This window comes from Podarcis erhardii (genome assembly GCF_964252035.2).
Source record: "Podarcis erhardii genome assembly, chromosome: 9".
Classification (NCBI taxonomy): Eukaryota; Metazoa; Chordata; class Lepidosauria; order Squamata; family Lacertidae; genus Podarcis; species Podarcis erhardii.
The window spans coordinates 47,772,889-47,792,659 of NC_138512.1; the positions used below are offsets into that span (position 1 = coordinate 47,772,889).

The following is a 19,771-nucleotide window of genomic DNA, read 5'->3' on the forward strand; positions in this document are numbered from 1 at the left end:
ATGACCCTAGATCTGTACAAGCATGACTTCCCCGTGTATAATAGTCCGTCTCCGACTCCAAATAGCCCCAGCCTCCTGGGGAATCTTTCTTTTCGCGAAGACGGCTGCCGCCGCCACGGCTGTCTCCCTTTCCTCCTTTCCCCGCCTCGTCTGCCTAGCGCCGCCAGCCACCCATTTCTAAGCATCCTTCCCTGCCTAGCTGCGCGCATCCTTCGCTTCACTGCGGGCTGCTCTCCTCCTCCTCCGCTTCTTTTCACGTGAATGGGTCCTCCTGTCTCTGAGCAGTTAAAACCCTGGGTTGCCTCTCTGCCAGCAAAAGGGGGGGGGGAGGGGAGCGACAGACAAAATGGCTAGTCCTTTCACAGCTGCAGTAAATTTACGGGCGGCCAGACAGAGCCAAAAGGAAAACCGCGGCAGCGTCACAAGCTGGCAGCAGGGGAGGAGGGACCGGGGAGCCGGCTGAAAAGGGACCTGTGGCTTAGCCGGAGAGGCTGGTGGGGTGGGAAGGGAGCCTGCAGGGTGCCTGTTTGAACCTCCCCACCGGATCAGAGACTCTGCTGAACCCTCAGCCTCCGTTATGTAAATAACGGGAAAGAAATAGCCGTCGATTTCAACACCCTCTCTCCGGACTGGCAAGGGACGCGCGTGTGCGCTGGGTGGCGAATGCTTATCCGGTTTCCTCCGTCCTGGTTTTAAAACGCTGTCTTATTGTGGCACCTTGGTTGCCCCGAAGAGAACACCCGAGCCACCCCTGTCTATGTGTCAGTGTATACACACAAGCGTTCTCGAAAGCTCAGTGTCGTTGACTCCGACGCTTAAAAGGAGAGGAAAGCGGGATGCGCCGCCGAGAGATGGACTGGACGGGTCTGGTGGTAAATAATCCACGATATCTACCGCCACGACGTTTTAAGTTTCCTCCAGCTCCGCAGGGGGAAGTGGCGTGCACTTGGCAAATGTAAGCAGCAGGCTCCTCCTAGCGGTCAGAGTGAGCCACTGCTGCAGACGTGACGTTTTGTCGAAAGAGTTGTGAGTAGCAGCAGCAGCAGCAGCAGTGCGGCTCCTCCGTCCGTTTGTGTGAGCAGCTCCCCTGCCTAGACCTCCGGCTCAAACAACCCTCCTCTCTTCGAAAGAGCCTATTTGCATTTGTAGCCTCGCCTCTTCAGCTGAGAAGCGAGCTCCTCCGCGGAGGAGGCAGCACTGAATGCGATTTAGTCCCCTTGGGCTATAAAAACCATCGCTTTGCCTTGGCTCGGTCTCCCTGTCTGAGCGTCTTCACCTTCCCCCGGCCCCCTCCCTCTCTCCTGGACGTGACTCTTCCCCCTGTCCCCTTTCTTCCTTTCGCGGGCAGCGCCCGCCGATTTACGACGAAAGGGGAGTTACATCAGACAGCTGCTCGGGTGGGATAACGACGGTATAAAGCGTCGTGGTGTACTGTATGCAGTGGTACCTCGGGTTACATATGCTTCAGGTTACAGACGCTTCAGGTTACAGACTCCGCTAACCCAGAAATAGTGCTTCAGGTTAAGAACTTTGCTTCAGGATGAGAACAGAAATTGTGCTCCGGCGGCGCTGCGGCAGCTAAAGTGGTGCTTCAGGTTAAGAACAGTTTCAGGTTAAGTACGGACCTCCGGAACGAATTAAGTACTTAAGCCGAGGTACCACTGTATTATAAACAGCGCGGTGCCATTCGAAGGCAGTTGTGGCCACAGCACAACTGTAAACCCCACGCCCCGGCGGCTCACCAGCATCGTCCTCGAGGGAGCACGACCCTCCAAAAACAGGGGCAGTCTACCGTCCCGATCACAGCTGAGGCTTGAGGTGCTGCTAAGCTTCACTCGCCTCCTTCAGACCAGGGTAACAGAGTTACTGCGTCACACATGTCCGGATTACTTTTGGGTCTTAGGTGACTGATTTGAGTATTATTATTATTTTACCTTGATTGATCCTTTCTCTCTCTCTCTCTCTCTCTCTCTCTCTCTCTCTCTCTCTCTCTGCGTGGGTGGGTGGGTGGGTGGGTGTTTTAATACTGCCCCAAATGTTCCTTTTCAGAGTGAGGTGGACTGGAGAACGGACTTTCTATCTTCTGCAGCCTTTGGGAGAAGGAGGGGGGCAGTTTGTTAACATCTGGATAAATGGCTGCTTGTGGTGATTTAACATGACTTGAAAGCAATCTGTTCCTAAATCCTCTTATTATTGTGGCATGGCTCGGGGCTTGGCGAGAGGCGTTTTTCCGAGCAATTGAGGAAAAATAGGAAATCCAGATGGGATAATAAAAACAGGCATTTTCTAAAGCAAGAAAAAGGAAGAAAGGGGCTGGGGGAGATAGTCCAACTAGGATAATTAACCAATAAACAAGGGGCAAGGAAAACACAAAAGTATCTCTTCGGGGAAATTCATGTGGGTGAAGAAAATAAGAAATGTTAGAGTAAAAGATAAGAAAAAGCCTGGAAAGTATACTGCCCGTTGACCAGAATGGAGTACCGCACAACAGCATTGAGCCAGAGACTGCATCTCCCATTGCACTAGACCCATGCTTCCCAATGTGGGGCACATGCCCCACAAGGGGGCAATTTGATTTATAACGGGGGCAATTTGAGAATGAGTTATTAACAGTCAATGGCCTTTTAGGCTTCCTCAACGTGAATAGGAGTTCACTTTTTGAATAATAAGAATTATATGTCGGGGGGGGCAGCACATCAGGATTTTGGGTAGAGCATGGCCAAAAAAAAGGTTGGGAACCACTGCCCTAGACCCATTGGGCATCCTCATGGTTGGTGCTGATGGGAGCTGGGAGTCCCAGCTAGTTAGTATTATTCATTCATTCATTTTACTTGTATGCCGCTTTTCCACACACAGAGAGAGACACACACGCGTCATGTTCAAAGTGGCTTGCTACAATAAAGAAACAAGATATATTTTAAACAAACACTACAAAATAATTTCATGATAACAGAGCAAAACATAACAGTAACAATTTCATAACATAGCAAAATAATAACTTCTTAAGAACATAGTAAAACAGCGGCAAATATAGTAACATACAAAGACATATTTCAGTACTATAAATATAACAAGATTACGGTACTTAAACCACATGCAGCATGCAATAGCAAAAATAACAAGGGAGCATCACAGTTTCACTTTAGTCCTAGAAGCATCCCTCCGGTGATGTTGCTCACAGTCCATCTCTTTGGGCAGCTTCTTATAAGGCTTCCAACCCCTCCCATGATTATAGATGTAGTGCAATTGGTTTTTTATGTTTTGTAAGCAACTTAGAAGCCATCTGGGCACTAAGCAGTAGATAAATTAATTAGTATAGTTATCACAATCCCTTCACAGGTATGCTATAGATCAGGCATAGGCAAACTCGGACCTCCAGATGTTTTGGGACTACAACTCCCATTATCCTTAGCTATCAGGACCAGTGGTCAGGGATGATGGGAATTGTAGTCTCAAAACATCTGAAGGCTGAGTTTGCCTATGCCTGCTATAGATCTTGTAGTTGTTGGCATCTGTCTGTCATGGGAGACAATGGAAGCGTGTGCCTTCAGGGATGAATTCCAACCACTGGAGAGTTACAGCGGCTGATATGGGAGAGGCATGTGGGCAGGAAGGACAAACCATATTAATGCAGGGGTGAGTTACCTCAGCCCCTGGCCCCAGCCTCCAGTGGTCCTGTTAGCTAGGGATGATGGGAGTTGTAGTCCCAAGACATCTGGAGGGCCAAGTTTGCCTATGCCTGCCCTAATCAGCCACACTCACTTGCACCAGGCTCCTTACTAGCCCTGCTTCACAGACTCCCTCGCCTGGCTGGAAACTGCCCTTGAAATCCGAATGTGCTTTTGCTTGTTTCCTTGGATAGAGAGGTGTGTGTGTGTAGAAAGGTTAAAAAAAATACAGTTTTTTTTTCTCTCCATCTATTTTTGCCTCTCATGCCACCTGCCACAGGCTCGTGGCTACCAGAAGGTTAGCAAGAAGATGACCTTCAGGTCGATAAAGGGTCCCTTAACCCTTATGAAAGAATGCAGTGGCATTGTGTCCCCAGAGAGCATGTTTGTCCATTAGTACTTAGATGCCATCCTGAAGTGAATGGAGGGTAATTTGTGGGATGAAGGATTTTATTTTTATTTTATAAAAAAAAGCTGGGTGTTGTAGGCAGAGATAATTGAGTCACTTTATCTTTCACTGTACTTTTCTAGATGGTTATAGTGAATTATGTCCTCCAGATTGTTGTCACCGTATCTGCATCTTCATCATTACAGTGGTACCTCAGGTTACATACGCTTCAGGTTACATACGCTTCAGGTTACAGACTCTGCTAACCCAGAAATAGTACCTCAGGTTAAGAACTTTGCTTCAGGATGAGAACAGAAATCGTACTCCGGTGGCGCGGCAGCAGCAGGAGGCCCCATTAGCTAAAGTAGTTTCAGGTTAAGAACGGACCTCCGGAACGAATTAAGTACTTAACCCAAGGTACCACTGTATTATTATTTTTCTAATTCTCCATAGGAAAGATCTGAATATACCTTAATTCAAATTTTATTTATGATGGGGATAGGTTGGAAAGCTTATAGGTTTAAAACACACACACAAAGTTCTCGTATATAAGCATTTCGTATGAAGTTGCACAATCTTGTGCACATTACGCCTAAACACCCAAACTATGGTCTTGTGCAATTCCCTGTCATTTCCATGTAGTTCCACAGGAGGGTAAGATCTCAGTAGATTATACGTAATATGCATAAACAAGGCTTCGGGGTCCACGAAGACTCTGGAACTGCAAAGGGCATTCTGCACATCTCTTATCTTTATTTGTCCAAGCTCCATGGTTGGGCACTTCATTCTCATATAGTCTCAGTTGTCAGACAGGGCTGGGCAGCATTTTGTTAAGCTTTAAATAGTGAATTAGAAGCACTGATGATCTGAAGCAGCCCCCTAATGCAAAATGACAAATTGCACTTAGGCAATACATGAACAAGAAAATGATTTATGGATTTTCACGATGGTCTGAGCAAATGAAGGCAATATGAATTATACATCCTAATGCTCACTATATCATTTTCTAATAATACTGTTGCAGCTGCGAGGCTGTACATGGCTCTCTTCAATAGGGGCTATTGATTAATAAGAAGTCCAGGCCTAGTTTTACAGCACATATGCCTTCTCTCCTCTCTCTCTCTCTCTCTCTCTCTCTCTCTCTCTCTCTCTCTCTCTCTCTAAATGCCAGCACCAAATGAGGTTTTCTATTTTATTTTATTTATTTCTTCATTTCTGAGGCAAGTGACGAAAATCAACCCCACCGCCACAGTTCCTGTCAGCTCCTCCATATGTCATCGTTTTAGGCAGCAATTACTTCGACAAATGAAGACTAATCTTTTGCAAAACCACATTTTGCTCCATGCTGCCACTTAGAAATGCAAATAAATGGTTCCAGGCTGGTAAATCCACCTTTCAGATTGAAATGGAAAATTAGCAACAGATTCCTCCCTCCCTTGTAAAGTGCCTTGGTCTTCTTGATCATCATTTATCTCCTTTGCCTCCAGAAAAATGTTTTCTTTGCAATTATCTAAGACTTTGGCATCACGAAAAGATGATTTCAGCACACAGTGTTATTCTACTACCCTTTGTTTTTGTAATGGAACATGTGTGCCAGCCAATAGAATTTCCTCTCCCCTTTATTTTCTGGGAATCATCAATGTCCGCAAGACCTAAATATCCATCATTTTCTGATTATTATCAATGATCTGAAGAAGAACAGGTGGAAAATGTCACAATCTCTCTTGACCTTGGACTTTACTTTCAGGGGTATTAAAAATGAAAGCAATTGATTGATCTACCACTGCATTTTCCCACTTCAACAAATGGGGTAATCCATGGAAGAAAGCATTCTTGAGTAATTTATATATCCCTGTATGAAAAAAGTCCTTTGAATACATGATGCTTAGAGAACTTTTTCATACCTTACCATTTTCTTTTTTCAGGAGTCAGCAATTACTCTGCCTTTATGGTGCCTGGAATGGATGCATCAAACAGATTTAAGTGTGAACACGAAGTAATTCACACCACTATTTTCTAACTACAATATGACCCTTTGGCAATCTTATTCTGGAGGATATCCACATGGAACCCATTTTTGTGACTGAATCAAAATAAGCCCAGCAGCCTGTGCAAACGAGATGTCACACAAACTGGACAGAAATCACTTCATGGTGAGAAAGCAGTTGTAACTTCCTGAAGAATAGTGGCACTGTGGCAGCTAGAGAACAGTCTCTTAATCAACTTTTCACATCCCTTTCATGGGAAAATCTAATTTGTATTAAATCATTGATTCTGAATCGAGACAAGACAATAGTAATTTGTAATTGTGACTAGTATTAGTGAAAGGATATTGTAATGGTTCTAGGGGTTGCTCGTGCGTAAACCGGCGCCACACCTGGCTGGGTTACCTGAGTGAACCTTTTCTGTCTGGACAGCCACTCGCCCGTGGCTGTCTCAATCGCTGGCAGAATCCATCAGTGGGCGTTTCTTGAACTTCTTCCAGCAAAGAAGCTCTTTGACGCCTAGTCTCCGCCTACTCTCCCTGCGCGGAAGCCTTCTGCGCAAGGAGGGTGTGGGCAGCGGAGGACCCTTACTCTCCCCGCTGGTCCCCGGCAAGGAGTCATGGGACCGCCTCGCCGATTCCCCCATCTGCCCCCCTTCTCCACTGGTGCTACGCTGATTTCCTTCCCCAGAAGATGGGCTGCCTCTCCCCATCCCGGGACGCTCTCTGGAATCCCTCTGGAGCCCGCTCTCTCCCTCCGGCCCTGATGGCCGTTCCCTCACATCTACTTCCTCCCCAGGACCCCCTCCACCCCGGCGCGATTTTCCGATACAACCTCCTCTCTCCTCGGCCGACGATGCGGGGAATCCCCTGAAGGAGCTGTCATCATCCTCTGAGGATTCAAAACCAGCCTCCCATCCGCTCAGATCTCTTCCCGCAGGTTGAACATCCCAGTCTGATTCTTCTCCCTCGGACACCTCCACTCCCTCCTCTTCGGAGGCAGGAAAACCCACAAAGTCCCCTTTGTTGTCTGTGGGTCCAAATTCTTCCTCCCAGAATCTAGCTAGTGGTTTTGGCTTATCTGGGAACAAACTGTGGAATTCTTCCACCAGATACCCATCATTGATTGATTCAGCGGGGACCCACGTGTTTTCCGACCTGGGTTCTCCCTCCCAAGCTACCAAGTACTCCACCTGGCGACCTCGCCACCTTGAATCGAGTATTTCCGTGGCTTGGTTACAGTGTTCCCTCTCCTCTACCCGTGGGTGGGTGGTGACTCCTCTCTCCCACCGCGGAAATTCCCGCCCCTTCCTGTACGGTGAAAGTAGGGACCTATGGAAAACCGGATGTATCTTCATGCTGTCAGGCAACTTGAGTTTGAATGCCACTGGGTTCACCTGCTGTATTACCTCAAAAGGCCCCAGCTGCCTCGGCTGCAACTTCTTGCACCCTCCCTTTAGGGGTAACCCTTGGGTTGACAACCTCACCCAGTCTCCCACCCGTATGGCCTCCCCCTCCCGACGGTGCCTGTCTGCCTGCCTCTTGTAAACTTCCTTGGCCTGCTCCAAGTTCATCCTGAGTTGCTGGTGCAAGGCCTCCATTTCCTCCACAAATTGTTCAGCCGCAGGTACACTCCATCCTTCCTCCCCCCCTCCCCGGGAAGGCCCTGGGGTGACACCCATAATTGGCCATGAAAGGGCTCATTCCCGTGGACGCATGTTCAGCGTTATTGTACGCAAATTCAGCCAAAGCTAATTTCTCTACCCAGTCATTCTGTCTCTCGCTGACGTAGCAGCATAGGTATTGCTGGAGTATACCGTTCACTCTTTCTGCTTGTCCGCTGGTCTCTGGGTGCCTCACCGTCGAGAAACTCACCTCTACCTGTAGCAAGCGCATGAGCTTCCTCCAGAACTGGGAAGTAAATTGTTTCCCACAATCCGAGATTACCCTCAAGGGAGCCCCATGCAGTCTAAAAATGTGATCCACAAACAGCCTGGCTGTCTCCTCTGCCGTTGCTGCATGTGAGCAAGCTACGAAATGGCACATTTTTGTCAGTAGATCGACTACTACCATGACTGCTGTCTTCCCCCTTGACTTGGGCAGATCTGTCATAAAATCAATGGACACCACCTCCCAGGGCTTTCCCGGTGTAGGTAAGGGTTCCAGTAACCCTGCGGGGGCAGCCCTCTCCCCCTTAGCCCTCTGGCATCGGTCGCACCCTCATACATATTCTCGTACGTCTTCCCTCACCTTTGGCCACCAGAACTGCCTGGTGACAAGCAGCATGGTCTTGTGCTGTCCAAAGTGCCCAGCTGTTGGGTTGTCGTAGAGTTGTTTAAGTACCTTCTCCCTCAAGGTCTCCCCCGGTACATACAGTGCCCCCTTATAGTACAGTAGCCCTTCCTTTTCCTCAAACCCTCCATTGTCTTCCCTTCCGTCTCGGAGTTCTCTGATTTTTGTCTGAGCGAACGCATCATCTCTAGTAAGCCCTGCCAGTTCTCGTTTCCCAACCAATGCTCCCCCACACACCCAACAGTCCTCGGGGAACACGTGTCGGGTCTCCGGTGGTCCCTCTCCTTCCATGTACTCCGGTTTCCGGGAGAGAGCATCTGCCCTTACGTTTTCCTCTCCCGGCACGTATCTGATCTCGAAGGAAAACTTGGCGAACTCCTGGGCCCATCGAATCTGTCTCTGGTTGAGCACTCGTGTGGTCTGCCAGTATTCCAAGTTCTTGTGGTCAGTTCGGACCTGGATCTTGTGCCGCACCCCTATCAATAGATGTCTCCATTGCCAAAACGTCGCATAGATTGCAAGCAGTTCTCGGTCATACACTGTGTAGTTTTGCTCTGACTTGCTCAGCTTCCTTGAGAAAAAGGCACATGCCCTCCAGCTCTGCTTGGCCAGGGCTGCAAAAGGACCGCTCCAACGGCTCGGTCGGATGCGTCCGTCTCCAGTCTCATGGGCTTCTCCAGATCCACGTGCAGGAGCTGCTCTTCCGAGGTGAACGCCTTCTTCAGCCTTTCAAAGGATTGCTGTGCACTCTCTGTCCACGCGAACTTCTTTTTGCTACTAAGACAATCCGTTATGGGTGCTGTCAAGTGAGTGAAGTTCTTTGTGAACTTCCTGTAGAAGTTGCTGAAGCCTAGGAACCTCTGCACATCCTTTCGGTTTTGGGGGGCTTTCCATTCCAGCACTGCCTTCACTTTGCCTGGGTCCATAGCTAGGCCTTTGTCTGACAACTTGTACCCCAGAAACTCGAACCCCCCTGGCATGAAATTGGCATTTTTCCAGCTTGACCCACAACTGATGCTTCTGCAATCTCTGTAGCACCTCCCTGACGTCTCTGACGTGTTGCTTCTCATTGTCCGAATAGATTAAGACGTCATCCAAAAAGGCTAGGCAATTCTTGTACAGCAGGGGCCCCAACACATGGTGCATGAAGTCTTGAAAGCAGGCGGATCCCGATTGTAATCCAAATGGCATGACTAAGTACTCAAAAGCCCCCAGGGGGGTGAACATGGTTGTTTTCCATTCGTCCCCCTCCCTTATCCCAATCAAATTGTATGCTCCCCTGCGGTCCAGCTTGGTAAAAATCTTCCCCTGCCTCACCCGTGTTAAAATGTCGTCAATCCTGGGCATTGGGAAAGTCATGGGTTCTGACACCAGGTTCAGGGCCTGGTAATCCACGACTAGGCTGGGCTGATTAGTCTCTTTTTTGTCCACAAAGAACACCAGACTGCCCCCCACTGCCTTTGATTCCCTTATGAACCCTCTCTTCAGGTTCTTGTCAATAAACTGCCGCAACTCCTGCATCTCCTGCTCGGACATGGCATACAGCTTACCTACCGGCGACTGAGCCCCTGGGAGTAGGTTGATTTGGCAGTCAAAGGGCCTGTGGGGGGGTAGTCTATCTGCCTCCCTCTCGCTGAAGACCTCCTTCAAGTCAGCATATTGTGGTTGCACCTCCCCTTTTTGTTCCAAGGCCAGCCCAGCCACCCTGGCCACCGTCATTCTTGGTTCCTTCCTTCCCAGACAGTGTTCTAAGCAGTAAGCTGACCCAAAGGTGACTGACCGCTGATGCCATGACACTACTGGATCATGTATTGCCAGCCACCTCATTCCCAGTATTATTGGGGGTCCTGCCAGCGTGGCCACGTGAAAGGCAATGGTTTCCGTGTGCCTGGAGACCCTCATTCACACTGGCGGTGTCTGGTGTGTCACTTCCCCTCCCAGAAGTTCCCTGCCATCGATGGTGGTCACCTGCAAGGGAAAATCTAGAGGTAACAGATGGAGTTGGTGCTCCAGAGCAAAGTCTCTGCTGAAGAAATTACATGAGCTGCCCGAATCTAGCAGTCCCTTCACTTTGACTGGGTGCCCATTCGGGAGTTCTAGCACCACTTCTATGGCTATAGCTGCCTTGGGGGGGGGGTCAGGCTGGGGCACTTCTATTGGTCGCTGGCCTGGCTGCTGCCCCTGCTGGTTGGCAGCCAGGCGTTGTCATTTCCCTGCACCTGCCCTTCCTCCCCCTTATCGTCATGGCCTGCAGCCCCCACCATGCCTTGCCAGACTTTTCGTTGATTGCAGCCCTTAGCAAAATGTCCCGGTCGTTGACAGAGGAAACACTTCTTGGTAGTTTTCCACTCCTTTCCCTCCCTTTTCCAACCTTCACCAGCGTTTGAAACTTCACGCGCACGCGCGCCATCAATTTCGCCACCGCCTGGGAAGGTTCCCTCGGCATCTCAGGAATGCGGTTGTCATGGAAACGTTCCCCTCTTATCTCCCGCTTCTCCTGAGCCCGCGCTTCCTGGCGTACGCCGATCGCAAGCACAGTCTTTGTGAGTTCATCCATCGACCGCGGCCGGGGCGCTCGGGACAACTCGTCTTTCACTTCGGGGGATAAACCTGCCTCAAACAACATTTGTATCGGTTCAGAGTCCAGATCCCACCCGAGCCTGTGGACTAACATCGCAAAACGCGACCAGTAGTTTCTGACGGACTGGCCCCCCTGCTTGCACCCCATCAGTTCCCGCCGTGTCACGCTTTGCTCAACTTCTCTGGAGAACATTGCGTCCATTGCCTGGTAGAATTTCTTAAGGTCCTTCAAGGCATCATTCTGCGTCGCCATTAGGGGCCTGATCCATTCGTGCGCCCCATCCTGCAGATGTCCCACAATGTAAGCCACCCTCTCCCCGTCATTAGCAAAGTCATTTTTCTGCAATTCCAAAGCGTACTGAACTTCCGTTCGGAAAGCATTGTAGTCTTGGGGCTTTCCCCCAAACTTGTGTACCAGCCCTGGTACCTTCCTTGCGATGGGGGTGGTTCTGACCTGTGCATCCTGAGCCCGTCTCTCCTCCAGCCGCGCCATCAGGGTAGCTACATGCACCTCCAGGTCTCGGTTCCTCTCGACCAGACCTCGCACCACGGCTTGTTGCTCCGTCTCTCCGGCTGTCCCTGTTTGGCTCATCGTGCTGCCTCTCCAGGGCTGCGCACAAGCAACGTCAGTGACTGACGGATTGCTGTAATGGTTCTAGGAGTTGCTCGTGCGTAAACCGGCGCCACACCTGGCTGGGTTGCCTGAGTGAACCTTTTCTGTCTGGACAGCCACTCGCCCGTGGCTGTCTCAATCGCTGGCAGAATCCATCAGTGGGCGTTTCTTGAACTTCTTCCAGCAAAGAAGCTCTTTGATGCCTAGTCTCCGCCTACTCTCCCTGCGCGGAAGCCTTCTGCGCAAGGAGGGTGTGGGCAGTGGAGGACCCTTACTCTCCCTGCTGGTCCCCGGAAAGGAGTCATGGGACCGCCTCACCCATTCCCCCATCTGCCCCCCTTCTCCACTGGTGCTACGCTGATTCCCTTCCCCAGAAGATGGGCTGCCTCTCCCCATCCCGGGACGCTCTCTGGAATCCCTCTGGAGCCCTCCCTCTCCCTCCGGCCCTGATGGCAGTTCCTTGACAGATATAAACCTCAATGCCCTCGAGAGATGAAAAGATTTAAGCTTAACCCAAATATTTTGATATAGATTTTGTTTAAATGGGATGGAAGACAGTATTTTACATCTGTGCATCTTTTGTTGTAAGATAGCTATTCCAATGAAGATCTTTTGTGTGGAGAAAAGGCAAGGGTCGCAAGTAAATCGTACTCAAATGGTTTATTAGTTGCCTAGACATGTTTAATTTGTATTAATTTGTAGCTCTCCTTTCTTCTGGCAGGGCTTTGGAAGAAGCATAAATTCAAGCAGGTAATGGAGATGGTGTGATGGAGAACATTTCACATAAGGATGGAAGATTATCTCTACTAGATCAGATTAAAGGCCTATTTAGTTCAGCATCCTGTTTTCTGCAGGGGCTAGCCACATGGTTGTGGGAAGCCAACAGGCAAGCCTTCTCCTGTTCTTTCTCAGGAACTGGTACGCATGCCTCTAATATATAACTATCATGTCTGGAAACCATTTACCTGCTGTATTTATGCCTATCAGATAAAGGCAGGGACAATCTGACTTTACTCTTGCATAGATGATGATAATGATTTTACTAGAATCTCCAATGTGTTTCTAATACTGTTACAATGATTCTCTTGGTTAAGCATAACCAAGGAACTGCATTAGGGGTAACAGCCTGTCAGTGATCTTCTCTTCTTATGAACTTCGACTTTACTTGCAAAGCAGACATGACCGGAATCTCTGTGGAAATTGGATTGCAAGAAATGATAATACTGAAACTATTTGGCTGTCAAAAGATCACTAAATGCAGAGACTTTCTCTGCTTGAAGGATCATAAGCAAGCTAATAAAGTTTGCACCAATCATCCTTGAATTTGGACTTTGAAAGCTCTGGCAAATACTTTTCCCCTAGTACCTTCTCTTTAGTTACACAATAATATTGACCAGAGGAGGAAATTATTTGAATTCCCCAAATGACCGTGATGCACAAAAACATGGCAATTCAATTTCAGACTCATGCAACAAATCAGGGGTTATTTGTTTTCAGTCCTTACAATTTACAGAAATATTGCACATTGTTACTCCTTTAGGTTCAAGACAGGTTCTGATTCATTTGACTGAATAAGTAAATGTTTCTTAGGTTTCTCTTTTTAGTCTGACCTGACAGTATAGCATGCTACATAAAGTAAGGATTTCAAACTACAATCTTACTGAATACTCTTTGAAGCATACATGCTCTCAGTTACAATGGGAAATTCTGCTCTAGCTGTAGTTTCTCCATTAACATTAGATGTGGTCTTCCTAGCAGTTCTAAGAGAAATCTCTAGGGTGTCATTACTCAGCTTAATTTTAATTATCTAGGCTTACAAAACAAACAAACAAACACCCTGGTCCTGTTTCAAGAGGATTAATAACTGCTCTTAGTGCAGGAAAGATTACCAAAATCAATGATGTGATTAGGATTGTAAATAAGAAGAACAAGCTGTTGCCATATTTTAAGAAGTTGCCTTCATGTCTAACAGCTCAGTCTACATTTTGCTGGTGGGGTAGGGTGATTGGGTGGGCTTAGGCAAACAAAAAAACCACCTTGGTTCAAACCTTGTGGACTGACTGAACAGGAAATTACCTGGAAGGCCAAATTTAAGGTTAATTGTATGAGATGGAAAAGGTTAACTACGCCTGTTACCACCTATTCTCCTAAAGTGTTCTTAATTGCCAGTGATGAGACAAAAAGAAAAAAAATTGAAATCTACATTCCTCTGCAGTCTTCCAAGGAAGTAGGCTTCATTGACCTGTATGGTCAATAGGCTTACTCAGACTGCACAGCTCAGTCCATTGTAAGGAACTCTATGGTATATAGCACAGGGTGGGTTGATGTCAAGCTTGTCTGTACTTGAGACTGGTCCATTAGGATGATTGGGGAAGTGCCCTATCAAGCACATCTGCCCACTGCCTCCTGACATCAGGAGGCAACATGTGGGTCCAGACAGGAAAACGGTGCCACTGGCAGCCAGCCAGTGGTGAGTGACCCAGGGTAGGGGACTCAATTGCACTGCTCCTCTCCCCATCAGCCACCTGAGCCAAAATTCTCACATTGCCTTTTGATAGATCTGGCCCTAACCCATAGTCACATAATTAATACTGGTCTGGGGTATGTGTTTCAAATGTTTGTATTTACAAAAAATCCCCTTCCACCTCTGATTTCTTAATGTCTTGCCCTAAACCCTGTCCCAATTATAGGGAGTGGAATGATATAGCACTTGTTTCATGAGTGGGGTGTATTCAAGAAGAGCAAATACATTTTCTTCTCTTGAACTTCTAATAAGTGCATGTGTTACTTTAAACCACATAAGGAGACGGTTTGTCTAGTAATCTAGCCAGCTCTTGCTTGTAGCCTCTTTGTCCAGTTTAACTCCACCACTAAACCTGAGCTATTTTTTGGTTCTCTTTCCCAACATGTTGATACCAGATATCTGCCTTTTCTCTCTCTCTTCTCTACACATCCTGTAAATAGTTCCTGTATGAATAATGCCCTTGTACTCCAGAAACTACAAGCAAGTATTTCAATCTGATTTACCCAAGATGGTACATTTCTTGTCCTTACTATTGTGGCCTAGTCAGAAGCACTGTTAGGTTCAAATTTTGGTAGCTTAGGTTCATGATCTATCTCCTGCTTTAGTGGCAAGGCAAGCCCTACCATTAGAAAGAGCAAGGTGGCTGTTTCAGCCAGCCAGTGCTGAGCACAGGGCAGTGGCAGTGAGGTGCTGAAGGACATACATGGGTTAAGCTAGCTTTCTTCCCCTGGGAATGATGGAGGACACTGCCCTGGCCTCAGCATTAAAGTAATATTCAACAGCCAGCCCAGTTGGCTTCTGTATATCAACTGGGGGATGAGACACCCTCTTGTCCTTTATTTCAGGTAATAAAACACCTTGTCTGGTCCTGCTTGTGAACTCTGTATACACAGGGAGACTCTCAAAATAGTACTGGAGAAGAAATCTTAATACCATGCTACAGCTTAAATGTTAGTTAAATGAAGTTAATGATGCTTATCTTTCTCCAAACAGGGGAGTGTGTGAGAGTGCACAATCATATGTGTGTGTGTGAAAGAGGATGTTCTGGGATGTGTGCATCAATATAAATAAGAGTGACAGAACTGGGTTATATCTTTAGTATTCCAAATGACATTTTGACGATGCCTGATGACAAGGTGACAAAGGTTTTCCAAAGTGACTAGTCATCTCAGGTTTTGCATTGTTTGAGTGCCTCAACTGAGTCCAGCTTGCCTAGAAATACCTCTTTTCTTTTCTTTTCTTTTCTTTTCTTTTCTTTTCTTTTCTTTTCTTTTCTTTTCTTTTCTTTTCTTTTTCCTTTCCTTTCCTTTCCTTTCCTCTCTAGATGAGACCCCGAATGGTTAGTTATTATTAAAATAGCACTGTAAATAGAAAATAATGAGGCTGATGACATTCAGCCACCCGAGATTTGTAGAAACCCAGCCAGTTGGGTGGGGTATAAATATATTATTATTATTATTATTATTATTATTATTATTATTACACTGATCATAACACAAAGGGATAGATAGATGATAGATAGATAGATGATAGATAGATGATAGATAGATAGATAGAGATAGAGATAGATAGATAGATAGATAGATAGATAGATAGATATAGATAGATATATTAGAATCATAGAGTTGGAAAAGATCACAAAGATCATCTAGTCCAAAACCCTGCAATGCAGGAATCTTTTGTCCAGCATGGGGCTCTACACAACTACTAAAGATGCAGAAGGCCTGCCCCCTTTTGCATCTGACCACTCTAATCACACAACTGTAGTATCAAATCATACGTATGTTGTCAAAACACTTCATTTCCCCCTATACACCTGCTTTTCAATCTCTCTGTCTCTGTCTCTCTCTGGCATTGGTGAATTTATAAGGAGAGGAGAAATGAGAGCAATAGAAAACAAGAATAGGGTCATTGCATTAATTTTGTTCTCTTGTATGAAAGTGTTCTCTAACAACAAAATGTTTCTTACATGCCTGTTTCATTAATGCAAATAAGAAATAAAGGAACCTGACTGAGCATGTATCACTGTTTGCCTAATGAATGAGTTTTCCCTTGTGAACCTTGTCTGCCCTGCAGCTAAGTGGCCTGACGTCGTGAATATAACTTTATCCTCGGCAATTAGAGTCCATTCTTTTATTTTCATTTTTATCTTTAGGGTTAATTCATTTTTAATCAGGAAATACTTAACTAAAACACAAAAGCGTATTGTGCATGGACCTGCTCAAGCTCAGTACATGTCACAGCATGGCTTTATAACCTAATTTAGTTTTGTAGATCCGAGGCAGTATCCTGGCAGCAAAGGGTGTGTCGAGGTCAAGGAGTCAGTAGACAGCAAGAACTGATATCTTTGTTGCTCAGATTGGTGAACTAACCTGACCCAGAAGATCTTACAAAGGTCAGGATGAAGCATTTGTCCTGTGGATTTCCTTGGCTGGTGATCTTTGTTGCCTGCAATTAGGGATGCTTGAGGAACTTTTGATCTTTGCAAATTACAGGACGAACAGATCTAATGTGCACCTCCCAGACTAATGTGCAGATAGCAACAAAGTTATCCATTGGATTTCTCATTTTTCTGAAGGTTGCCACACACATTTTGGCTCAAAAACACACCAGATATGCAGTTAATATGTGTATTTTGAGATAGCATACATTTTAAAATACCTATGCAACTGTGAATTGTTGTGTGTTTAATGAAGAAACAAGATGGGGTGCATGCACGGGTAAACATTCTTTTTATTATAAAGCAGCCTTTTTCAACCTTACTTCCCCAGATGTTGTTGGACTACAACTCCCATCATCCCTGACTGCTGGCCCTGCTAGCTAGGAATGATGGGCGTTGTGGTCCAACAATATTTGGAGACACAAGGTTGAGAAAAGCTCTTCTAGCCTGTGCTTCATTGGTTCATAGGGTGGGCTACAGTATAAAACATATGCAACAATTGCACAAAGAATCAAAGACAAGTATAAAAATATAAAGCACTGGACAAAGATGTGAAACAGTCAGAAATGGAAGAAGCTGGAAAGCCAGTTATTTAACAACCAGTCTTGCAAGAATGCATGGGTGAATGGTATTGCTTTAGTCAGTACAGAGAAGCAAATGGCATCAGTGCCAAATGCATTTCAGAAGGGAGAGCATTCCACAATCACAGTACCACCATAGAGGTGCCAGCACTGTACTGTATCACAATATGCTTCACTCAGGGCCAGCCTGACCATAAGCCTTCCTGAGGCAGTCACCTAAGTGGCAGGCTCAGGAGAGCTGGCAGCCGTGACAGACCTGAAAAGAAAAGAGATAGGCATTCTCCTTTACCTTTTCCACTCCTTCAGTTGCAGATGCAGTGCTGCAAGGATCTTGCCACTGCCCGCCTGGGGAGGGATCTGGGCCTGGTGGCTCCACAGGCTTTCTCCAGTTATCTCAGGCTGTGGCTTCCTACAGGGGCCACCACAGGTCAGAGGAGGAGGAGACACATGAGGGCTCCAGCTGCCACCATTCCTGTCACTGTCATCTGTGCCAGCCCTCAGCACTGGCCCCAGCCAATGAGCGAGGGGCTTTCCTGCTGCTGAGTCACCTCAAGTGGCAAAATGTCTTGGAACTGGCCATGGCTCCACCCAAAGGTGCATCAGCAAGTAGGATATAGGCCAGATATGGAGTGATATTTGAATGTGGCATAGAGTGATATATGCATTGCTATAGTGGTTCACTCCAGGTAGGGTATGCAGGGTAAGTTTCTCCTGTTTATACCTCAGGCAACCACTTTAGCGTCTGTACAGCCTAATACACATTTCTTTTCTTTTTCTTTCCCACCCACCACCCAATCATGGTTGAAATCTGAACAACATTCAGGTTACTTCACTGAATGCGGAGAGTGCAAATGAGGCTCAAAGGCTCATAGAACATTTCAATTGCTTGCTTTTCTTTCAGGGTTCACATTACTCTGTCAAAGATAGCACAAATGAACTCTCATTATTTATCATTATGAAAATTGTACTCGTGGCTGCAACAGTGTAACATCAGGTGCTGATGCAGATCCCTTATGTCAGAAAGAAGTATAGTGCTTGTTTAAGGAGGGGGTGGATTATGGTATATTGTGGCCACAAGTCCCAAATCCACATCTTCCTATATCTGCTGCTTCCCAGATATCCATCTTCTCCAGGAGTGACCTGGATTCCAGGAGTTGGGAACTGGGAAACTCATGCCTGAGGACTAAATGTAGCCTTCCATATCTATCATCTATCATCTATCATCTATCATCTATCAATCTATCAATCTATCAATCTATCTATCATCTATCAATCTATCTATCTATCTATATCTATCTATCATCTATCTATCATTGATCAATCTATCTATTATCTATCTATCTATCTATCTATCTATCTATCTATCTATCTATCATCTATCTATCTATCATCTATCTATCTATCTATCTATCATCTATCTATCTATCTATCTATCTATCTATCTATCTATCTATCTTCTATCTATTTATCATATATCTATCTATCATCCATCTATCATCCATCTGTCTATCTATCTATATCTATATCTATCTATCTATCTATCTATCTATCTATCTATCTATCATCTATCTATCTCTATCATCTATCTATCATCTATCTATCTATTATCTATCTATCTATTATCTATCTATCATCTATCTATCTATCTATCTATCTATCATCTATCTATCTATCATCTATATATCATCTATCATCTATCTATCTATCTATCTATCTATATCTATCTATCTATCTATCATCTATCATCTATCTATCTATCTATCTATCTATCTATCTATCTATCTATCTATCATCTATCTATCTATCTATCTATCTATATCTATATCTATCTATCTATCTATCATCTGTCTATCATCATCTCCATCTCCCTCTGAACTCTTCCTACCCCACTCCCATACTAGGACACCCCCCCTTTCACCATACCATACCCCCTTTGGTCCTGATTGACACTCTCTTCAAGGGTTCTTTCTTGGTCAAAATGTGTCCATCAACTGGATTAATGCCTCTGGCTTGGTTGGATGAAGAGAGGCATGTGTTGCATGTGGGTGTAAAAACCTCTGACTTCTGACTGACTGGAAGGTAGCCCACGCTAAAAAAGCTGGAGACACATTCATTACTTTGCCACCTTTGCCCTCTGGCCCCACCACCATGTGGCCTCTGGAAGAGAATGTGGCCCTCTGGCTGCAAAAGGGGATATATTCAGTGGGCGCTTGTTGCTGTCTATGAAGTTGTTTGGATTGAATTTCCTGAGAAAATTCCTGAGAACGGTTTGCATTGAGTGGGGCTTAAATGAAGGCTGATAGTTGCAACAAATTAAAAAAATGTTGGAAATGGTGGTGGTGATGGGAAAGGATGTTGATGTGTTAGTTTCTTAATTCCTACTGAGAAGAAGCTCCCCACTTCCATGCCACCTTTTTGCCATGTCATATTTTTTACCTCTTCACATATTACCACACAAGGCCTTGTATGTTTCTAAGAGTATTGCCTGAAAGCCAAGTTACCAGCAGCAGTGAAATGGAAATCAATATGGTAAAGGTGTAAAACAGGGGAAATATGCCTGACAGCATCCTTCACAATGTAGAAACTGATCTGTAGAAAATGTAACTTGAAAAAAAGACATTGCACATACTTTTGGAAACCAATAAATCTTTAATAAAAAATACGTTAAAAATGTTTTAACCACTAGAAAAATACTTCAAAA

General features: G+C 45.9%; 2 long non-coding RNA genes across 2 annotated transcripts in view; one reads left to right on the top strand and one right to left on the bottom strand.

The window, feature by feature from the left end:
• The first annotated feature begins 1,629 nt into the window (after positions 1-1,629).
• Positions 1,630-15,312, top strand: LOC309349839. Its single transcript, XR_014160210.1, has 3 exons — positions 1,630-1,903; positions 5,982-6,209; positions 12,247-15,312. It is a non-coding gene; the product is annotated as an uncharacterized lncRNA (long non-coding RNA).
• Positions 4,875-19,771, bottom strand: part of LOC309349841 — a 153,839-nt gene continuing 138,942 nt past the window's right edge. Inside the window, exon 4 of the long non-coding RNA XR_014160212.1 lies at positions 4,875-4,935. This is a non-coding gene — a long non-coding RNA (uncharacterized lncRNA). The remainder of the gene's footprint in view (positions 4,936-19,771) is intronic.